We start from the raw sequence: 10,380 nt of genomic DNA on the forward strand, positions 1-10,380 counted from the left end.
GATGGGAGCCTGAGATCCTAGGGAGCCAGAGCAGGTGGCCGGGTTGGGAGAGGTCTGGCACAGACCTGGTCTGAGCAACCTTGCCGACTGCAGTGTCCAGAGAGTGCAGCACTCCCCGGCTGTCTTCCTGGCATGTCATGTGGGTCACAGGGCCTGTGGGCTCTTCCTGAACAGCCATGGAGGCTAAGGCTGTTGCCTGCCTGGGTAAGCACTCAGTGAATGGTTGTCACCTCGGGAGGGGTGATTGCTGTTCCCCAGAGGCGTCTGTAGGCTGGGCTACTTCTGGAGGATGCCCCTAACTGTGTACCACCAGGACGGAAGCTGTCCATCATCTCTGGGCTACCTGGTGCCTGGCCGATGGGTGATCATGTGCACCCTTGTCATGCCTGCAGAGCAAGAGCAGTGGAAAGAACTGTGCCCAAACCTCCTCTGGCCTGCCATGCATGGGGTGTCAGGCCCATCCCTCCTCATCCTTCCCCAAGCTCCCCACACCATCCATCTGCTCTCTCTGCCCTCCCTGTGTGGGGCATCAGGCCTGGTAGTCCCCGCTTATCCTTCCCCATGATTCCCATACTATCTACTCCCTCTGCCTGCCCTGCTAGGGTGTCAGGCCTGTTCCTCTTTATCCTCTCCTAAGCTCCCCACACTGTCTACTCCCCCTGCCCGCCCTGTGCGAGGTGTCAGGCCTGCCCTCCCTCATTCTTCCCCAAGCTCCCCTCACACTGACTACTCCCCCTGTCCTCCCTGTACAGGATGTCAGGCCTATTCCCCCTTGTCCTTCCCCAAGCTCCCCACACTGTCTGCTAGAGCAGGCCATAGCTTTATTGTCAGAACTGAAAGAAGCCTTTTCAAAACCCTGGGCGGGGCTCAGAGAGTGAAAGGCCCTTGGGAGGCTGAGAGGAGGCCTAGGGATCCCAGCCAGACTCCTGGAGCTGAGGAGGGGCTTAAGGTGGCACTGGCTACTTTGTGGGATGCGTTTCAATGACTGCTCATAGCCTCAGATCCTCTTGGCTGACTTTTCCACACCCTGAGGAGGGACCAGGGCCTGCTCTGCCCTCTGACACCCACCCAAGACCCGCAGCTGTCCCCAGAGACCTCACTGGGGCTTGCCTGTGGTGGGCATCCCTCCCTGCCAGGCATGGCCCCCAGAGAAGGCACAGGGACCTCAGCCGATGCCCTACTAGCCACAGTGTCTGGCAAGGTGGGAGCACAGCAGAGACAGCAGCCTCTGGGTTCTTGGTTCTGTGGTGCTTCTCACAGGCATGTCCCTCCTGGGGCGTCCCCACATGGGCTCCCTTGGCTTCCATATGTGCCAGTTTGAACATTAATTGGGGCAAGGAGGCCCCATCTATAGCTGTCTGTGGATACACACAGTGCAGTCACTACAGCCAAGGCCATTTCTCACCCCAGCAAGCCTGGCAGGCACCTCTCGGAGGCTGTGGGGCTCCTGTGGTTGCAGGTGACAACAGGGATGGGGGCATCAAGCCTGGAGTCAATGGGCAGGAGGATATGCCGAGAACATTAGCCACAGTGCTGGGTGTGCGGAGGAGGCCAAGGTTAGCACCTAGAGCTACAGTGAGTACCAACAACAAAGCCTCGCCGGTGAGGAAGGAAAATCAGTGCTGGGCAGAGGTGCCCACAGTAGGTACAGGGGGAGCATGTTCCTGCCTGCATTAGAGTCTGCAGGCACGTGCTGAGTGGGGCCAGGGACCTGTCCGTTGGGGCGCAAAAATCCCTGGGGGACAGAATGGGCTCCTCGCCTGGCCTGTGGTGGAGCTGTTCCTAGAAAAGAGCCAAGGTTTTGAGCGGCTCTAGAGATGCCGGTGCCAGCCACGCCCCACTGGATCGATCCCACAGGGATCCAGAGGTGAGCAGGGCACCCACTGGGCCACACTGGGGCACATCTCGCCCAGCCCTGATTATTGTCACACATTACGAAATAAGCTTCAGGTCTTCTTATGGTGCTGTTGCTTCTGTGAGAAATGCTGGTGACTCTTCTATAGAGTCTTCGATACAAGACATTACCATACAAAGCAAGAGTCTCAAATGCTGCCTTTCCTGGTGCCTGTGTCCTTGTCCACAGCCTGTGTAGCCCATGTGGGCTCCTCCCGCTGTTGCTGATGTCTGGGTGGGGTCATCTCATCACCCTGAGCACACCCGATGGTTCTCATCAGCACCCTTGGTGGAGTCTTCAGAATTTCCTGTGCCTTTTTAATCAGAAGGCTTGGCTCTGGCCACTATCTGAGAGGTCAGAGGTTAGGCACTTAGGGAGGGGCCACAGCCCAACAATGCCACCCTGGGCTCAGCATGCCATCCTGGGGAACCAAGCTGGCCTGGCTCCCACTATGCCTCTGGGAAACCCCCAGCAGAAACCTGGGGCTGAAGTTCTTCCTATGCTGGTCAAAGGAGGCAGCCCCTGTTGAGGCCTGAGCCCTAACGAGGCTCTGGGGCAGCAGGAGCTGTGGGGCCTTTGGGTGGTGTGAGCAGTCCCGTCTGACCTGGTTGGTGGGAGGCACTGGCTGCTGCAAATTTGACACATTGGGGGGCTGGGCAGGGAACCCTGGCTTCCCCCCACTCCCTGATTTCCTGTAGTTGTCCAGCAGTTTGGTACCTCCAACTCAGGAGCTGAGTCTGATAGCATCCCTGGACTGCTGGGGGGAGGGAGACAAGGGGTCATGGGAGTGTCCATGGTAAAAGGTCAGAAGTCAGAGGTGGTAACTGCAACCCCATTCCTGACACTCCCCTGGAATAAAGGTGGCAGGCTTTGGGGTGCATCCAGGATGCTGGTCTCCCCATCTTGGGTCCAAGTCTCCTTGTGCCCCCTGAGGATCTCCATCATCTGGGAAGCATTTGTCTCAGCTCAGTTGTCACTTCCTTTTGGAAGTCCCCCAGCCTCTGAGTGGGATCCCAGGAGGCACAGCCAGCTTTGAGGCTGCAGCACCTGCTGGTGGCTGACTGGGCACATGAGGCCAGGTTGGGCCCCGGGTATGGTGGACAAGCTCATCTCTGCCCTTCAGGGACACCCGGCTGGGGCAGGAGCTGGGCAGGTCCCACATGTTTGAGGCACCTGGCAGGGGTAGAGCCATTCCCATCTGTGTTAAAGCCAGGAAAGGTTCCACCACGTAGCCACAACTCAGGCTGGTCCCTCAGAAGCCATGGTTGGGCCTTTTCTTTCTAGGGCTATTAAAGGGCCTTTTCTTTCTAGGGCCTTTTCTTTCTAGGGCTGCACTCCTGTTCCCCTGCCTCAGCCCCTGGGACAGTGCTGGCCAGAGCTTACTAATTCGCTCACCTAAAAAACCTTTTCAAAACAATCACAAAAGTCACAAAGCCTGTTGGAATAAAAAGCTCAAAGTAGACAGAAGTATATAAAGTAACTCGTACCTGTTCCAGCCTGCCCCTCCCAGGGACCATGCTGGCCAGGCCTGGAGCACAAGTATTGACTGCCAGAGCTACTTATCAAGGTGTCATACAGTACCTGGCCCCGAAACCTTTTGCAGACCAGCCAGGCACTGCTCCTTGGGACAGCTCCTCCTGGGCAAGGGTGTACCAGGTCCATTCCAGATGCACATACTGCCTGGGATGAGCTGGAGAGAGAGGGTGTGGCTGGGCTAGGGTGGACCTTCCTGGGTAGCTAGTTCAGCCTCAGCAAGCATCTGGCTCCTGGCCAAATCACAAGAGCCTGAAGGGGCAGTGCCCAGATTCACAGGGTGTGTATAGTCCCCAGGGAGGGGCTGCTGGGAGACCAAAGTCACAACTTCCTGGAAAGACCCTGCCTCTGAGATCCTGCTGGGACCTGCCAGCCCTTCCGAGGTCCCTGGTTCCTCCCTGCCCCACAGGAACCCAGACATCTTGCAGGAAGGCTCTGGGCACAGCCATGCCTGTGGCCCCAGGACCAATGCCAGCAGGGGCATCCTCTTTTACACGGGGGACCCCCACCTGTAAGCTGCCCATCTGGAGCCCTGCCTCAACCTCTACATGGCTTTCCCCAGGGCTCCCTCTCAGTCTCCAGGGAGGTGGGCCTCCTGGGGTTTTCTGCGGCCTCTCAGTACCCCCATCATAGGCAGAGAGATCATGACTTGGGTCATTGGGGCTTAGGGGGTGCTAGAGTCTGTGATGAATAACCTCAGTGCTGCTGAGTCCCAACAACAACTCTGGAGCATTATCGTCATCCCACTTCCCCAAAGAGGAAGTCCTCAGTGCTATCTGGCCCAAAGCCGGTGCCCAGAGCCTCCCTCTGCAGGCCACATTTGCCCACATGGGGCCGTCCCAGGACATGATGATGGCTGAGGTCAGCGCGGCTGCTGTCCTCGTGGTGTTTGGGTCTTCCTGAGGCACATTTGCTCTTTCCAGTAAATCCCACAAAGGTCCACAAGTGTGTGCAGCTTCCGTGACGTTGTCAACAGAGGCTGGGGTCCCTTCGCAAGTGTTGGGCTCCTGCACTCCTGTTCCCCTGCCTCAGCCCCTGGGACAGTGCTGGCCAGAGCTTACTGGCCAGCCCATGCCTCCCAGAGCGGGTGCTGGGCTCTGCAGGCCTAGTACATGTCTGACTTTTAGAAAAGTCAAAAGTCTCTGAGGACTGGCTTCAAATCTTGCTGAGAGCCTCTTGGGCAAGTCCCTCCTCCTTCTCTCTGATCCTCAGTTTCCCTTGCATAAAATGGGGCAGTAATCGTAGCTTCTGAACAGGAAGGCTGCAAATGCCATGCTTGTTGGCAGAATATACCCTGATTTTACAAGAAAGAATTGGGGAGGTGCGGATCTAAACACCTCTCCTCATTCATGCATTGGAAATGGTTCCACGAAGCCGCAGGTATGATTGCATCCTCAGAAATGGTGTTGTGTTCTGGGATCCAGCAGACAAACGCAACCTCGGGAGATGCAGTCACATTTGACTAGCTCTGAAAACAGTGAGTAAAATGCCAAAGCTACACAGAGCTCACGTAAGATCTGTGCACATCAGCATGGGTGAACACAGGATGCCTGCCGAGGCAGGATTCACACGTGGGGAGCAAATGCCAGCCAGGCTTGTGCCGCTGCCGACAGGAATATGAACCCCAAGTTAAACAAACGGGAATGAATGCCTCCGCCTGCAGACAGCAAATCTATCAGCAAGGCAACTGCAGGGCAAGCAGCAAAATGAAGCACATCAGGGTGGACGCAGGGGGCCGCGATTCTGGCAGACAAACAAATATTTCAGAAAACACAGGTCAGAGGCACAGAGCGAAAGAGTAATGTGGACAGAGCTCTGGTCACACTCATGCCGGGTAGGCATGTTATCTCACCTGGTGTCAGTATGGGGTAAGGGAGCCAGAGGAGCTCTGAAGGGCTGTCTGACTGCCTAATGGGGGGAATTTCCCAGCTGAGGGTTCATTCCTCAGCTGCTCCTTGGGAGCTGTGGGTCCTGGTGACTGGCCCAACCTTGGGGCAGCCAGTAGCTAGGCCTCCTGCCACATGCCCGTGCCTGACCCTCCCAGATCCTGCCTCAGTCTCCCGAGCTGGAGGGCAGGAACCCAGTCCTCCGTCTCCAGTGGCTCAGCTCCATCCAGCCAACCTCTTTAGGGACTCCCCAACTCACCAGGAGGTTCTAGCCCCAGGGCCACCCTTTTTTCAGACCCGCCAGGGTTTTCTGCTGAGCATGGGGGCCCAGCTTTCTCATCAATGGCCATACATGGCCAGTGACATCTAGGCTAGCCGTTCTGCAGGCACCCTCACAGATAGGCTCCTTGGCACCTGGGACCCGGTGCTTAGCCCACCTGTTCCTGTCTGGAGGTAAGTAGAGATCTCAGCAAGCCCTGCACACCCTCTTGCAGCCCGGCTTCTGGCCCTGCCACCTCCACCTCCGTGCCTTGCTACCAGCTTCCTTGAAGCAAATGCTGGAACTGTAAGCTTTAAAAAAACATGTATCCCATGCCTTTGGGAGGCTGAGGTGAGTGGATTGCCTGAGCCTGCGGGTTTGAGACCCGCCTGGGCAGCGAGACCTCATCTCTACAATAAATCAAAAAATCAGCCGGGCGTGGTAGCGCATGCCTGTAATTCCGGCTACTTGGAAGGCTGAGGCGGAAGGATTGTCGGAACCCAGCAGGTCGAGGCTGCGGTGGCCGGGAGCGGCCACTGCATTCCAGTCTGGGTGACAGAGTGAGACTCCAACTCAAAAAAAAAAAACAACAACAACAAAAACATGTGTAACAGCTTTAATGAGATACAAGTCATATATCATACAATTCTCCCATTTCAAGGGCACAATCAAATGGCTTTTAGCTTATTCACAAGGTTGGGCAGGTACCATTACTGTCTAGTTTCAGAGCACATCCAGACCCCAAAGAAAACCCCTGCATGTTAGTGGTCACTCCTCCACCTCCCAGCTCCCACCCCAGGCAGCCACAGGCTCCTTGGGGGCTTGCTTCTGTGAGATTCCTGTCTCTATGGGTTTGTCTCTTCTGAACACTTCATGTAAATGAATTCATGAATCCATTTAGACACGTGGCCTTTGTGTCTGGCTTCTTTCTTTTTTTAAAAAAAGTTTAATTTTCATTTTTTAATTGGACATAATAATTGTACACATTCACGGGGAACACCGTGACGTTTCCACACACATGGTGATGAGACCTGGGTAATGAGCACATCCATCATCTCAAACATCTGTCATTTCTGTGTGTTGGGAACATTCAGTGTCCTCCTATTTATTTGAAACTATGTATTATTGTTGACTGCAGTCATGACAGTGCTATAGATCACTACAACTTATTCCTCCTATCTAGCTGTAATTTTGTGTTCTTTAGCACACTTCTCCTGACCCCTTCCCCTGCCCTTCCCAGACTCCAGTGTCGTCCTCTGTCCTAGTTTTTACTTCTATGAGATCAACTTTTTTAGCTTCCACATGTGAGAGCACACAGTATTTAACTTTCTGTGCCTGGTTCATTTCTCTTCACTTAGTGTCTTCCAGTTCCATCCCCATTGGTGGCTTCTTTCATTGAGCATAATATTTTCAAAGTGCACCAACCTCAGAGCATTTGTCAAAGCTTCATTCCTTTTTATGACTAATACTCCGCTGTATGGATTTTGGGTATCTGCTCATCTGAGATGGGTGTTTGGGTTATTTCCTCCTTTGGCTGTTGTGACTGGTACAGTTGTGACTTAGGCCTGTGTGCCACTGCCCCGTGGCTGTTTGTTGCTGGGTTGGGGGATTTGGGGTGGGAGCTGTTACCATAAAGGTAGAAATTGACTGATACTGACTGAATTAATCGTCTTTATCATGCTGCCTCCTGGGTGCTGCAGGAAGCCTGTTAGGCTCCAGAGTTGCAGAATTGTTGCTCAAGACAGTTCCTTTTAGTTTCATCACTATCCAGGGCAGGAGTGCTTTCTGGAGTTCCTGCCTGGCCATCTGCTTTGATGCCACTCTTAAACCCTTTGCTTTTGAGCCCCAGGTGACAGAGTAAATGTTTTACTGAAAGACATGAGGAAAAGGGCCCAGTGTAATCCTCCCACACCCACATGAGGCAGGACTGAGGATACCCCAAGGGCTGTCTGGGTTACTGGGGTACTGGAGCCAGCTTGGGTCCCCCATGGGTCCCATGTGACAAGGGCCACCTTGTCTGTGAGCTTTGCCTTGGCCCTGCTGTGACTGACCTTCCAGGTATACGTTGGCTAGGACTTCAACCCAGTGCTCCCCACATCAGAGCGCTATTAGGAGTGCTATTAGGGGGAGCAGGAATGTCCTGAGGAGACTGGTGAAGGAGCCCAAGCCCTTGTCTGGTGTTTGTCATGAATGTTCTGGGGTGGAGAAGGTGTGATGCTAAGCAGATGAGCTGACTGTCACATGCTCAGTCATTCTGCTGGAAGTGTGTGTGATGGCGTTCTCTGTGGTCAGTGCAGTGAGAAGTGGCACAGCCACTGGGGTGCTGGAACCCCCTCTTTCTGTATCTGATACCGGGGCATTGCAGGGGTTCCAGGGCTGGGGCAGATTTGATCAACAAGAACATCTGGGAAATAGGTTGTCACAGCATCGGCTCCCTGTGGGTATAGGGAGGGTCAGGGTCAGCTCATTCATCTGGAACACATCACCATCAAAGGGTGTGTGTGCCTGCTACGTAGTGCTGTTTCTCCAGACAACAATGCTGGGTGGAAGCTGAGGGTTAGGAAACTGGGGTCCAATTAAGTTAGCCAGGTGCAGACATTCAGGAGGGGAATGCCCAGGCTGCTTGGCATGCCCACCAGAGGAGGGGATGTGCATCAAAGAGGTGTCTTCATGGAGAGCTGGGGCACAGCCAGGTGGAAGTTAACAGCCCTCATCCTCAGCCTTGCCTGTAGAGGGCTGAACTCATCTAGCTCAGCCCCCTTGGTCCTTGAGACATTGGGCAAGGGCTGGGTGTGTTGGTCCAGGATGACTCGAGGCCAGAGTGGGACCTCGGGGATGAGTCCCTAAACTGCAGTCAAATCCACAGTCACCAGCCTAGAGCCTGGACTCAAATTTCCCACACCAACTCCTTTCTTCACTCATTGAATAAGGAGATATCAAGGTGGTAGTTGGCTGGGACACAGCATCAAAGTCACTAGCAACACACGCAAGAGAAGAGGGAGTTGCAGCCACATAGGTGCCCCAGGCTGGCCCTGGGGGTCAGAGAGGCACCCACCAAGCTGACTTCAAGGCAGAGGAGGAATGAGGGTGCAAGAGCGCAGCGAAAGAATGGGCGCCAAGGGCAGCATGCAAACTGCCCAGGGTTAAAGGCAGAGCCAGCAGAACGACCAGCATGGGGAAGAGGCATGCTGGCTATGGGCGCGGGGCACCAGGAGGAGGGCTGGTCGTCAGGGAAGGGAAGCCCCTGGTGGCCTCTCTCCAATGAAGTGAAGTTCCTGAGCTGCAGGTGGAACTCCTGAGCTCCTGCCACTGAACTGAAGCGCACCAGGCCCTTTTGCTCTCCAATTCCAGCAGGAGAAAGAAAGGCAGAAAGACCGTGGACCTTCAGGAAGCCTCCCTCAACCTAGAGCTCTGATGGTGGTATTCTTGGACACTTGGTAATGTCTGGAGACGTGCTTGGTTGTCACAACTGTGTGTGTGTGGTGTGTGTGGTGTGTGTGGTGTGTGTGTGCGCGTGTGCACGCGTGTGCACGCTATTGGCATTTGGTGAATGGAGGGATGTCCCCTGCCACAGAGACTCCCTCAGCCTCAAATGTTCACTTTTGAACAGGTCAGGGTGTTCAGGGGAACCGCAAGCTTTTTCCACCAAGATGCATGGAGCACGGGGTTTGAGAGGGAGGTGAGGCTGCCACCCACAGTCAGGGGTCGAGAGGGAAGTGAGGCTGTCACCCACAATCAGGCCCAGTGTTTCTGGAGTGCAGGAATGTCCCAGAGACTGAGATGAAGAGGAGGAGTGGGCTATGGTGGCTGACTATGAGTTCTGAGGAGCATGGAGACAGAGGGAAGAATGTGGGAAGACTCTTAGGAAATGAGGGTGGCCTGAGGGAGATGGTTCTGCTCAGTTCCCATGGCAGCTGGAGGGTGAGGCCTGTCAGGGAAGGAGTGCCGCCAGGCGTGGAGAGTAGGGGAGGGAAGAGCCATGGGGACTGGGAGGTTTCTGAGGGGACCCCGGGGAATCAGAGGACAGGAGAGAAACAGTGTTGGGCCACTCCTAAGAGGCCTGGGGCGGGGTAGAGGGAGAGGACGGCTTCCCCGGCACACTTTTAACCGAGAGAAGAGGGACCACCTTTCAGACCTGGATTTTCCGCTGATCTGGCCTCAGCTGCGGGTTCACGCGGCTTGAGAACCAGGGAGGAACCCAGGTGAGCACAGGTGCGACGGCGCTGACCCGCGGTTTGAGGGGTGGGGCTTCGGACTCACCCGGCCAGCTCAGAGACCTGGGAAACTCGGTAGAAAACCGGGCCCAGATCCCAGGAGGACGGGGTCTTCCGCGGGAAGGCGGAGCTCGGATTGAGCGGTCCAGGGGACGGGGTCTCCTGCAGGGCTGTGAACACTGGTTGCTAAGGCCCGGCGCAGGAGCCTCGCGTTCTATTCGGTGGGCGGGGCGCGACGCGGGCTCACACGGATCGCAACGCGCGGGGCTCGGACCCAGAGAAGGCGCGGGTCCTGGGCGGGGCGGGGCTTCTAGGGCGGCGCCTCCAGAGGAGGCGACGCGGTTACTAAGATGGAACGGCGCCTGCCGGGGAGAGGGCGCGGCGCGGGGCCTCGGGGACGGGGTTTCCCGAGGACAATGGGAGGTTAGTAAGATGGAACGGCACCTCCCGGGGAGAGGTCGTGGCGCGAGGCTTCGGGCGGGGCCTCCAAGGAGAGGGCGAAGGTACTAAGATGGAACGGCACCTTCCGAGGAGAGGGCGCGGCGTCTCCCGGTTGGTGTATAGGGGGCGGGGCCTCGGGGGCGAGGCTTCTGG

The sequence above is a fragment of the Carlito syrichta genome, unplaced genomic scaffold (assembly GCF_000164805.1).
Source record: "Carlito syrichta isolate Samal-C Ts95f unplaced genomic scaffold, Tarsius_syrichta-2.0.1 Scaffold304335, whole genome shotgun sequence".
Lineage (NCBI taxonomy): Eukaryota > Metazoa > Chordata > Mammalia > Primates > Tarsiidae > Carlito > Carlito syrichta.